The sequence below is a fragment of the Gossypium arboreum genome, chromosome 2, assembly GCF_025698485.1.
Source record: "Gossypium arboreum isolate Shixiya-1 chromosome 2, ASM2569848v2, whole genome shotgun sequence".
Classification (NCBI taxonomy): Eukaryota; Viridiplantae; Streptophyta; class Magnoliopsida; order Malvales; family Malvaceae; genus Gossypium; species Gossypium arboreum.
Window position 1 is genome coordinate 80,025,323 of NC_069071.1, and position 14,056 is coordinate 80,039,378.

The window sequence follows — 14,056 nt, forward strand, 5'->3', positions numbered from 1 at the left end:
ATTATATTTGGATTTGATGTTTTTAAAATGAGCTTGGATTCAAAAATGACGAATCACATAAGCTTGAGTAAACCCATGTATTCAAAGTTCTTTTTTATTCGCTCTAACCTAATTAGAAAGTATTTCACTTCAATTTGATAGTTCATAACTGAATTTTTAAGAAGAAAACATTTTCCCTTTTTATATGTTCTTGAAAGCTTGAATCTTTTGGAAATTTTAGAACCACAGATTTAGGAAAAAGTAATGGTTTAGATATGAAATTAAATTATATTTAAGATGTTTGAAATCAAATTATAGGGTTAGAAACAAGATTAGAAGGTCGAAACTTTAATTTCGGCAAAATTAGCTAATTTTCGGTAGTGAGAAAAAAGATGCTTGAATTGTGATTTCCTTATTGTTTGGTTGTGTTCAAGGTTGTTTTTGATAAGTTTGGAATGTCTTTTTCATGTGTGTAAACTGTCGGATCAGTCAAGAGCCACTACGAGCAAGTCTAAAGGCAAGGAAAAGCTTGTTTGAGCTTTTGGCTAGTAAGCGGAAACTTGATCGGTGAGTATTCTGGAGTTGTTGCTGATATACGCAATTTGTAGTGTTAATTGGGAGCTTAAGAATAGTCTAAGCCCATATCCTAAGTTTCAAGTGTAGCCTTCTTTATACATTTTACCTTGTTGTGAAATTTTTCCTAATATATGTCGAGTTGTGGAATGTGAGGCTATTATGACAAGCAATGTGTGTGAATATTTGGATGTGATAAACTGATTTTAATGCACACGTATGTTGTCTGATATGTGATTGCTCAATGAGCATTATTGAACTTAAAGTGCAATTAAACGTGAATTCGATAAACATGCATTGTGTATAAGTTTGTGATGTAAATTGATGAATATGAACATAAATGATGTGCATTAAATCAGTAATTAAAAATGTGTAATTGTGGATATTTTGGCTTTGTGATCTCTTGAAACCGTTGGATACAGTTGGGCATGCCATAGGATTGTGAGTACTCACCCTTGTGTTTGTAATCTGGGCATTAAAGCCCCGAGATAGATTAGAGAGATAAGGGAATGTCGAGCTAAGCTCCATTCATCGGGACATGTTGATGTGTTGGAGAGTGTTTAGTTTTATGCTACATTTATGAGACATGTTAGACTCTTTGAATGATTGGTGTGATGGAGATTCATTTATCCAATGTGTGGTGATAGAGTCCACTTTTACGTTTCATAATCTCAAGCTGCCAAATTATCATTGTAATACCTCAAAATAGGGCCTAGGAGTTTTAGGGGTATTTAAGAAATTTTAGCTCTAGAGTGCTTGAAATTTGGTAGCATGGTAAACTGGAGTTATATTCAACTGTGGCATTATACCTGTTAAAACAATTTTTGAAAATGATGTCTAGGAACCCTTAATTTTAGAAAAAAGGACTAAATTGCAACATAGTCAAAATAGTAAGCATTTATGCTACAGTTTTACCAGTTTTTGAAATTGAACCTAAAAATCACCCTCGCCTACAATTTTCACGTTATTTTCCTCCCCCTTCAAGTTTGACCTTCCCCTTGCCATTCCCCTTGATCTTTCAATTGGTTTTGATTCCCAAACCATAATACTTTGATTTGCTATCAATCCCAAGTTGATACCATCATAAATCTCCAAGAAAAACACCCAAAAACTCAATAGATTTCATCATCTTCTCTAAACGTAGGTTTTTTGGATTTATGTCAAAACTCATTTAATCTTCTGTCAAAGCTAACATTTCAAATTCCTATGAGTTTTTCATGATATCTAGTCTTTAAAACTAAATTATTAGCCCCCAAATCACATGTTTTAAATAAAAGCTGAAAATCGAGACCTTAATGGTGGATTTCGGGATTTCGAGTCAAAACACGGCTTCAAAGTGTTTTTTCAATTTGTTTTAGCATGATTAGAAGGTTTTTAAACTTGCATTGATGTTTCATTAATGATTCCTCATGTTTTAGTGAATTTTGTGAAAATTGCCTAAAAGATGTCGAAAAATGTTGATACCATGAACTGTACATTTTAGTGTAATTTAAAGGTTTGGAATTAGGCATGATGATTAATAAGATGAAACAAAATTTTTTTAGTTACCCTATAATGCCCCTAACCCGAATCCGTCATCGAAATAGGGTTACGGAGCATTACTGGAGTTACCGATTTATTTATTAGATATTTTATTTCATCTAACGTTCATATTTGGAACCAATTAAAATCAATCATATTGTCCTTTAAACATACTTATTTTTCTCGACATGTTTTACTTGAATTTATTACTCGTCTCAATATACTTAATTTCCTTGCATCAACGTATCAAAGATAATCACATATTGACATATCATGATAAATATCATTCTCTTGCCATTTCTTCATAAACATAAATCAGGTAATTCATTATATCGATATTTCATGCATTTAAAAATAAAATTCTTGCAATTTAATCCTTATTTCCAGCCATTATTGTCATACAAATTGATAACAACCCATGTATTCTATAAAATATCGATTTTTCATAATTTCAACACTTTTCAATTTATTCATTAAAACATATTTTTCCTTGATCTTGAACTAAATTAATAATTTTATTCAATTTTGCAATTTTAAATAATAAAATAATCCACTTCATGCAAATTGGTCATTTCTAACTTTTTACAAATTTGCCCATAAAGTTTTACTTTTATTCAATTTAGTCCCTGAGCCTAAAACATGCAAATTAGCTATGCTAGCTGAATATTCATACATATTTTCCTCCTCCTCCTCTCCATTCCACATCCTTAATTTATATAATATGCTTATAAGTAGCATTATCTATAATTTCACTATTTACTTATATGTATATTCAAAGTTGTCCATTTGAGTCATAGTCACTAAATTATTTATATCTTGAGCTAAAGAACTCCAAATTAAGATCCATTAATTTTACCTGAAACTAGACTCAGATTTATTCTAAAAATAAAATTTTTAGAATTTTTGGTTTATCCAATTAGTACAGTTTATTCATTAAATTCTCCCCTGTTTTGCTATTTGATAGTTCTGACCACTCTTCACTAAAGTTTAATTATCTCTTCAAACAGAATTAAAATGATGTTAAAATTTCTTTCTTATAAAAATAGACTCATTAATGAATCTAACCATATAAATTATGTCCCAAAATTATTTTTTATAAATTTTAATGATTTTTCCAAGTCAGAATAGGGGATCTCGAAATCATTCTGAACCATTCTCACAAAATTAAATTCCTCAAAATAAATAATTCCTTTACTTTCTATATTTATTTTATATGAAAACAGACTCAATAAGCTTTAATTTCATATCTTACTTAGCTTCTAATTCAATTTCTACCATTTTTGGTGATTTTTCAAAGTTAGCCTATTGCTGCTGTCCTAAACTACTTTAGTGCAACATATTGATTACCAAGTTTATAACACTCTTATTTCCATTCTCTACCATATTTCCCATTATTTTCTCTCATTTCCCTTCACTAATATATCAAGAACATGGATCTTTATATAAGAAAACTCTACCTTAACATCATTTTCATGCTTTTGATATTACCTTACATGAGAAACTCTACTTAAAATATATTGAAATATTAAAATTCTTACCTTGTCCCATTGATTTTAATCTTTAACTTGATTTTTCTCTCTTCTTCAGCTTCTATTTCTTGAATCCAACTTGATATTCCAACACCCCTTAGTCTCCTTAACATTTTTCTCTCTTGTTAGCTATGAAAATTCTTTTGATTTTCGTTGAAAAAGGGTGAATTTTTGGTGGAAGGACTAAATTGTAAAGAGATGAAAGTTTACTCTTCTCTTTCTTTCTAACGTGAGATGCATGAAAATGATGGTGTTATTTCCCCCTTTTTTTTTTCTTTCCATACACACATATATATATACTAAATAAAATAATAAAATAATAAAATAATAATAAATATCTTATTAAAATATTAAATAAATAATAATTATTTAATTAAATAACTATAAAATATCACCAACATCATCCTTACTTTCTAGATTTCTCTCTCTTCTAATTAACCATTTTGCCCTTTGTGGTCTTTTAAAATTCCATTCTTGAGTCATCACTTAATTTGTTAAAATTACAATTTAGTCCCTCATAATTCTTCACCTATTTAATTTGGTCCTTATTCATCAATTTTCCTTGGTTTCTAGATCATTCCACCCTTAAAATATTTTCACTATTAGTCCTTCAACTTTTTCATATTTACACTTTAATCCTTCAAATTTTTAGTATTTACTCTTGAGCCACAAAACTTTTCTCACTTTTACAATTTAGTCCTTTCTTGAATCAATATGCCATAATTTACTTCCCAGTGACATAACTCAATTTTCCTCTTCTTGTCACTTTATTTCCTTATTTTATTGTATTAAAGATAATATCTTACTGTAGAAATTTTTGGGGTGTTACATACCCGTTCGTGTTAAACCTACACGGTAAATGGCTGATCAAGGTTTAGTGTACATGTATTCTCGAGTTTGCAATACATGTTAGAGTTTAGAACCTTCGAGCATTAACCCGTAATCTCGTATACGAGACTTTTAATAAGCTCATTGGAATTTAACCTCAAATTATAACAAAATTCATAATCACCAAGAAATCACTATTTCATAATCAAGTATAACATATCAGCAATAGAAATTTAGTTATATTGTATGAACTTACCTGACAAAACCATAGCAATTTAGTTAACAATGACTAGTCTACAATTTCCTTTTTCTACGTATGTCCTTCGGTTATTGTAATTCTTTATCTAAATTATAATTTGACTCAATTAGCTACTCCAATTATCATTTAATAGCATATTGAAGTCATATAATAGCTCAATTTCATCTATACAACAATTCTTAAAATTTAACATTTATCTCAATTTAGTCCCTAAAATCGAGAATACTATAACTTTCAAATTTGAGTTTTGATTTTGAAGTGGATCTCAATTCCATCCACCTACGTTCCCTTAGAACTCATAATTTCAAAATTTTCATGTATATTTTGAATTTATTGCATTTTAGCCCTTAAGTTCAAAATTAGCAACTTCTATTTTACAAACTAGTTCATTAACATATCTAAGCATCAAAACTAACCAAATAGCCACAAAAGTTTCAAGAAAACATCAGTGAAATATTTTCAAAACTTTAAAATTTTCGCAAAATAGTCTATGGGTTAGTTAAATCAATCTCCTTGGATTCCAAGAACATAAAAGTTACTAGAAAAAGGGCTTGAAAAACTTACCAAATTGAAGACTTGAAGTTCAAGCCCTAAAACTGATTATTCCTCAAGAAAAAAAATGTTGTTTTCATGAGATAAAGAAGAAATGAGAAGTGCTCTTTCTTCCATGGTTTTCTTATATTTTATTACTGAATGTTTTAATTAATTAATTTTTTTAATAATAAACTAATGTTTTATGATTTTAATCACTCATCAACCGTCCTTTAAAATGTGCAATGGTCTAATTGATGTTTAGACTTTAATTTAATTACTAAATAAATCCTTACGCTAATAAAAATCTATAGTAATTAAATAAATCCTTACGCTAATAAAAATCTATAGCGATTAACTTGTAACATTTTTACGATTTATCCTTTTTCCTCAATTAGTATTTGTTAACTAAAATTAAAGCGCCAAAACTCAACATACTACCATAATATACATGCAAACCTTAATGTTTAGTACTTATTAACTAAATTACTGAAATACAGGGTTCCAAAACTGCCATTTCCAGTACCACTGGAAATAGGTTGTTACAACTCTCCCCTAAAAGAAATTTCGTCCTAGAAATTCTTACTAGTAAATAGATTAGGGAATTAAGTTCGCATAGGTTCCTCTGTTTCCCGTGTAGCTTCCTCAATATCATGTCGGTGCCACATAAGTTTCACTAACGACACTATTTGGTTACGAATTTATTTTACTTCTTAAGCTAAAACTCTCGCCAGTTCTTCACTGTACGATAAATCCGACTATAACTCAATTTCATCAGTAGATATCACATGTGACAAATCTAAACAATAATGACGTAACATCAATATGTGGAAAACATTATGTATCTTTTCCAATTCTGGTGATAAAACCAGACAATATGCTATAGGTCCAATTCTCTCAAGAATTTCATAAGGCTCTATAAATCTCAGGCTGAGCTTCCCTTTTCTTCCAAATAGCAACACCTTTTTCCAAGGAAAAAATTTCAAGAAAACTTCATCCCCAACCTAAAACTCAATATCTTTTTGTTTCAAATCGGCATATGATTTCTATTGATCAAAGGCAACTTTCAAACTATCACAAATAACTCTAACTTTATCCTCTATTTCATGAATCAGATCAGTATTGGAGATATTTATTTCTAGAGCTCTATATTTATGCCCGTATAAATCCTCATATGAAGTCATTTTAATACTCGTTTGTTAGTTGTTATTATAAGCAAACTCAGCTAACAGTAAAAATTCCTCCCAGCTATGTTGTGTTTATAGAAACAATTGTTTATTGAGTTGCTTTGCCTTTAAATTTGCATAATGAAACATGTTTGAATATGTAAATGATATGTTTTGGATATGGATAGTAGATATGGAATTGCATATGCCAAATGTTGGATGGTTGAATTGTACAATGTTGAATGGTTGATTTGGATGCTTTCATGCTTGAATTGGTTTAGATTGGCATGGTTTAATAACATTATACTTGTGAAAGGTTGAATGAAATCATTTTGATGTTGGTTTCAAAGAAAATGAATAGATACCAAAGTGTTAAGTAGCCAAAACAAGGGCAACGTCACGACCTCGAGACTCTAACGTCACAACGTTGAGTTGTCGGAAGTTGTGATGTGACTCACTATTGGATGATTTCCTAATGTGGAGATCATGATGTCGCAATGTTGATCCAAAGCTTTGAAAACTTCCTAATTTGGTCCTTATCCATTTTTGAGTTAGCAAAAGACCTTTTGTAAGGTCATATAAGACCTGCAAGTAATTATGTAACATAATAAGAATGGGTACTATTCAAAATTGCGTGTATAAATGATTATATGATGTTTATGTGACGTTATTTTCACCAGTAATGGTCGTGAAATTCCATAACTCAAGCCCGACAATCGGGTCGGGTGTGAGGTGTAACACTTAATGCTTTAATCAAGTAATACTTGAGACCATCACTTAGTTACTAAATTGTTTTCAAAAAATGATTTCAATGTTATTATTAGATTTTCAATTTCTTTGCATAACCAAGATGACCAACTTATATGGCAAGAGGTGACAACAAGAATCAAATTGCTGCTTTGGAGAGCGAGTGACAACAACCTATGACTAACACATTCGTTTAAAGAGGAATCTATCTTGCATGTGTTCTACTCTTGTTCTGAATCAATTAAATTTTGGAAACTCTTAGCCTTCTCTTCTAAAGTCTAAGATGTCGAAGCTGATTTATTTTTTAATTGGATGATCAACTTTTTTCGAAAGCTTGGTACAATGGAATTTCGAAGGTGGTGTGTTACAATTTGGACAATTTGGAATAATTAGAACAAATTGAGAGCTAAAGGGAAGATTTGATTACACTAACGTGGTGGTAAATTTCATTCGACGATACATGAGTGAGCTCAATGCTTCATGCTTGGCCAACTGATCCTTTCCAATCCATGTTCCTTACAATTGGAAGCTGCCACCAAGAGATTTCCTTAAAATAAATGTTGATGTTGCCTTAACTGATGATAAAACACGTTAACGAAAAAAATATAAATATAAGTAGACCAAAAATTATATTTATAAAATAAGATAAATTGAATAATTTATATTTAAATTACCGGATATGAAAAACCAATCAATAATGTAACAAAAATCAGAAATCAAAAAGAAGAAACGGTTTTACGAGATGTTGAGGCATGTTTTACACAGTTTCCTTAAGACAGATTTGGTTGCTCTTACGGTACTTGGAGAAACATTTGCTGACTGTCTCCCAGGATACAACAACACGATGATCAAAGCAGTAGCACCTTTACAACAATCAACAAACTAACGTTGTCTTTTTCTATCACCGAAACGTTGGAAAATATGGAAAGGAAAAGAAGAATTTTGAGAGAAAATAATGTCGATTTGAGAGAGTTAAACTTTTGAGAAATAATTCAAAAGAAGCCTTATCCTTTTATAGGCATTCAAAGAGGAGGAATTTTTTGAAATATCCATGTATAAGGAGACAAAATCTGCATTAAAGGGGTAATTAAATTAATTTGATTAAAATTAAATAAAGTTGATTAGAATAAAATAAGATCAGGATATATGTCCTTTTATATAGGATTTTGTATATATTTGCGGAGGAAAAAAATAAATTTCGTGTTGGGCTAAAATATTCACAGGCCCATTTTGAGCCTGATCGATTTGGACATTTCGCGTCGCCTACGTCGTGTAGGTGCGCCTCAACCCCAACGGGTTTGGACTTGCACCCCCTTGCGCCCTTGCGTGCGAGGCAAGGTTCCAAGTTTAGTCATTCAATCACCCTTCAAGTGGGTTCTCATATATATACACATCTCACACTTGGTCTTTAACCAATGTGAGATCTACGTTTTTCTTTTTCTTAACAAGTATTCACATGTAGCTTACTTTGAACATCAATTTCTCATTCATCAGTCAACCATTTTAAGCATATGATATATAGTTGTAAAGGTTTCATAGAGTAGAATATGAAATCATAATTTTATGATTCAACTCTCCATCTTTACCAATTGAGAATATGCCTCAAAGTTCCCATAAATATTATTTTTCCAACAATCCCCCACATGAATGAAAATTGATAGTTTTATCGAAAAAAATAGTAACTCGATGTGGTGATAGAATCTATGATCGATAGTTGCATAGGATAGGTAGGTATCCACCGTTGAAACTTCCCTTATGAAAGTATATTTACTTTACTAGTTGACCAGTAGACATGATGTCCTTAGACTGTTTTGTTTTTTGTGTAAATGATGATATACCTCACACAACTACCTCCCTGGCAAGGTTTTAGTTCTCATGGTTATGTTCATATAGTCGTGAACATCTCCTGGTTTTGCAAGAGTTTGAGAGAACTATTCCTCAATAGTTTTCTCGAAGTGACCCCATTTCACTCTCACATAAGTGACTTATGTTGCTTAGCTCACCGAAACACACAATGGTCATTAAAAGCATTGCTTAACCTATCACATTTTTAGTCACAGTTTAAATCATAGGAACGAACTTGGGATAAGTACCCCCATAGTGACCTCACAAGGTCTATGCAATTGGGCTATCCCTTTAAACCTAGATCTTTAGATCTTCAGTCAACTAGGTAGGGTTTTTCTTCACATAACACTTTTATTTTCATATGCTTTAGTCTCATTCCTTTTGATGTTTTGTCAACATGATCTCGATTTTAGTCTTTAATTAGCAGATCCGCAATGTTATCTTTTGATTTTACAAAATCAATAGAGATAACTCCGTTTGAGATTTAACAGTATTGTGACGACGACGCAGATGTCTTGACTTACCATTATACGTTACGTTGGTAAGACATCCTCCACACTTTCAAAGAATTGTGTCGACGACACATATGCTTCGACTTCTAATTCATCAGTCAACCATTTTCAGCATATGATATACTGTTGTAAAGGTCTTATGGAGTAGAATATGAAACCATAATTTTATTATTCAATTCTCTACCTTTACCAATTGAGAATATGCCTTAAAGTTCTCATAAATTATAATTTTTCCAACAAGTCTTACCTTTGAATTTTTCCCATGCCATGGAGATGATTGCTGTACGGGCCCAAATTTATCTAGCCCTTCAAAAAAACCCAAACACATACATAAATTAAACCCAAAATTACAAACCCAAAACCAATGACCCAAAATTAACAAAAAACCTAGAAGCCCAAAAGCCCACTACCAAACCTATTTTTAGAAAATGACAAAACCCTAGCCCCCTAACAACAAGTGGCGCCGCAACCTACCATTGTCAGAGCCTGAAGCCGCCGCCGGCCACCATCACTCTGCCACCGTCGCCTCCTAGAAGGAAAAGAAAGAAAAGATAGGAGCAGTTGAAATAGTAAAAATAAGATTTGTAAATCGGCTTTAAAAAGCCCAAATCATGAATGTAAAAGGGATTTTTTTTGAATAGAAAAAAAAAGGCAGATTCAAACAAAGAACCAAGCAAGCAGATAAAAAAACAAATTCATTGTGCAAAGGTTTTTTTAGTTTACTTTTCTCTTCATTTTTTTCTTCGAATATATATATTTCTTTTACTTTTCTTTTTAAAAAAGATAGCATATATATACAGAGATATATAAAAAAAATAAAAGAAAATATAAAAAAATAAAAAAAATTCCTTTTTGATTTTTCGACCACAGGTAATGCAGTGACCAATGACAATGACCGACAGCGGTGGTGGTGGCCGTAAGGCGTCTTGTAGAGAAAAAAGGGAGCCCTCCTTTTGTTTTTTTGAAGAGAATGAAGTAAAAATGATTTTTTTTAAAAAAAATGGCTTTTATACCCACATAAAACGGCATCGTTTTGAGCTTGAAGTTCAGATGCCAAAACGTTGTCGTTTTATCCCTTTCTCCATGCACCGAACCGATTCGACCCTACCCGCCAGTAGGATCCACGTGTTTTTGGAAAGGGGAGAATTTGCGCACGTGGTCCTTCCTCCTTTTTATTACTTTGTAATCAAGTTTTTTGATTTTTTCAATTTTGGCCCCGAATTTTGCTTGGATTCTAGTTCGGTCCCTTCTAAAACTGTGTGTTTTGGGGGGAAGGGGATTATTTCCCTTTTGGTCCCCCCATGTTATGCGCGTGTTCGGATAGGTCCTCCCCTTTCTTTTTATTCTGAATTTCCCCCCAAACTTTCAGTTTTAAATTCAATTTAATCCTTTTTCGTTATTTTGATATTTTATTATTAAAACTAAGTGATTTTATCATTTACTTTATTATTATTATTATTATTATTATTATCATCATTATACTTGTACTTATATTTATTTTATTCTAATGCCATTTTTATTACTATTTCCATTATTATTATTATTATTATTATTATTATTATTATTATTATTATTATTATATATACATATCCTTTTTACTATCGTTTTTTTTCATACATATATTATTTATATTATTACTATTATTATTACTATTATTACTATTTCTTTTATGTCTATTTTTTGATATTATTATTATAATCTCGTTTCATTATTATCATTCTTATTAATACATTATTACTATTATTTTTATTTTTATTTTTATTACTATTACTTTTTTATTATTACTACTACTGTTATTTTTATTAACATATTATTTTTATCATATTATTATTTCCTATTTTTTGTATATTATTATTATTAATGTACTATTATTTTCTATTTATTTCTATTATATTTATTACTATTATTAATACTTTTTTTCTTTAGTACTATCACTATTATTATATTATGTGTCTTATTAATGTACTGTTATTATTTCCTACTTAGCTATTATTATTATTATTATTATTATTATTATTATTATTACATTATACTTGTACTATTATTTATTTTATTCTAATGCCATTTTATTGCTATTTCCATTATTATTATTATTATATATATACATATCCTTTTTACTATCGTTTTTTTCATACATATATTATTTATATTATTACTATTATTACTATTTCTTTTATGTCTATTTTTTTGATATTATTATTATAATCTCGTTTCATTATTATCATTCTTATTAATACATTATTACTATTATTTTTATTTTTATTTTATTACTATTACTTTTTATTATTACTACTACTATTATTTTTATTAACATATTATTTTTATCATATTATTATTTCCTATTTTTTATATATTATTATTAATGTACTATTATTTTCTATTTATTACTATTATTTTTATTACTATTATTAATACTTTTTTCTTTAGTACTATCACTATTATTATATTATTTGTCTTATTAATGTCTTGTTATTATTTCCTACTTAGCTATTATTACTATTATTATTTTTACTATTATAATTATTATTAATCTTTTATTATTCTCTTACATTGCTTGTTCGTTTTATTCCTCCATTTCTGTTCTCATCATTCTTATTATGCGTTTATTTTTATTCTGTTATGTTCGTTGATATCGAAATTCATATTTGTTTGTTCATTCTTCGCTATTCCATTTTACCATGAATTTATTCTCAACAAAAATAATTCTTTCATAAAAGCGATATTTCGTATTTGGAAATTCGAGAATCGTGCCCTAACTTACTGGGTTTCGATTTTTCTCATTTAACCTAAATAACAGAATATTCTTTTAAAATCACTACGAGTTTTGAATAAAATGCTTATTCTCAGAGATACGAGGTGTTATGCCCTGACTTACTAGATATGGCATCTTGCTACCTCGAGATAAGGTTTTTTACAAATAAAGGCAATATTCAGTGTTTGAGAATTCGAGAAAACGTGCCCTAACTTACTGGGTTTTGATTTTTCTCGTTTACTCTAAATAATCGAATACCCGGGTTTTGATTTTTCTCGTTTACTCTAAATAATCAAATGCCCTTTTAAAAAGTTAAAATACACGGATTTTAAATAAAAGGCAAGCTCATTCTCAAAAGTTCAAGATGTCGTGTCCTAACTTATTGGAAGTGACATTTTATCACTTTGAGACGAGAAGGTCTTTAACATTCAAGTGTTTCTACAAAAAGAGGGATCGTATTTTAAAGTCTTTGGAGTTTTCAAAGTTTCGACACTAAGACACTAATTAATCAACTAGGTACCAATTTCTGGGCGTCATGAGGGTGCTAATCTTTCCTCGTACGTAATCGACTCTCGAACTCATTTTCTGATTCTCGTAGACAAAAAATTATCGTTTTAGTAAATCTTAACTTTTATTGAAATGATTAATTTAAGGTGACCCAATCACACCTCATCAAAAAGGATTGGTGGCGACTCCCGTTTTTTTGTTTTCATTTCCAAATTCAAAGTCGACCCTGTTTTTCAAAAAAATGGTTTCGACAGCGTGGCAACTCCACTGGGGAAGTTGAGAGTCGAGCCATAAGTTGATTAATTTTTATCTTTTGTCGAAAATTGAAAATTTGTTTTAAACTTATGATCCTTTCATTGCATTTCATCCGTTCTCCTTACGGTTTTCATCATTTTATTTCTGTTTTCTTTATTTCTTCAAGTTTTTTATGCATATATCCTTGTACATTGCATTGCATGACCGTTGTGGTCACACCCTTTAAGTGAAACTGAGAAACTATTCCTTCGTGAGGTTTTCACCTCCGTGCAGGATAGCGGATCGCTTTCGAGATACATCCGTACCTGTCTTCGTGAGATTTTCATCTCCGTGCAGCCATAGGGAAATGTATTCCCCTAAATTAAACTCATTCTGTATTAGCCTATAATGGGTGAAGATCGAGGAATCTGCTGGTTTGGGTACCTTTACTTTAGAACCGAGCTGCATATAGCGAGCTGTAGGAACCCACCTTAGGTAGAGCTACACCAAACTCTAGTGGTTACCTGAGCAAGTGCTATGCTTGTTATTCCTTATTTTCTTTAAATTGCGTATGAAATACTGACTTGCTTTGTTTTACTTTGATTGTATTTGCATGGCATTTTCATCACAAAAGGTGTTGATCCACATTCAGTTGCTAAGTAGATAACTTATCATGGAAAAGGGGTTTTTTGATAAAGTAAAGGACAATGCAGTTCTCCGGATATGGGCTGAGACGACATAGCAAGAGAAAGGTGATAGTCTTACCGAGGGGTACGTGTCAGAGTTGTGGGATTTTACTCGGATCAGCGTAGCTCAGAATAATTTCTAAGAGATGAAAGAAATTTGGGGTCCGTGGGATGACGAGATCAAACAGCTATTCTATTGTCATTATGGTGATTTACCTTATTTGCTCGATGTCAAGGTAGACGAACACCTGTTTCGAGTCTTCGCCCAATATTGGAATTTTGCTTACAGTTGCTTCATTTTCGGGAAGGTAGATTTGGTACCTACTATAGAAGAGTACACGGCCTTACTCCATTGCCCAAAGATTCAGGTTGACAGAATTATTCCAA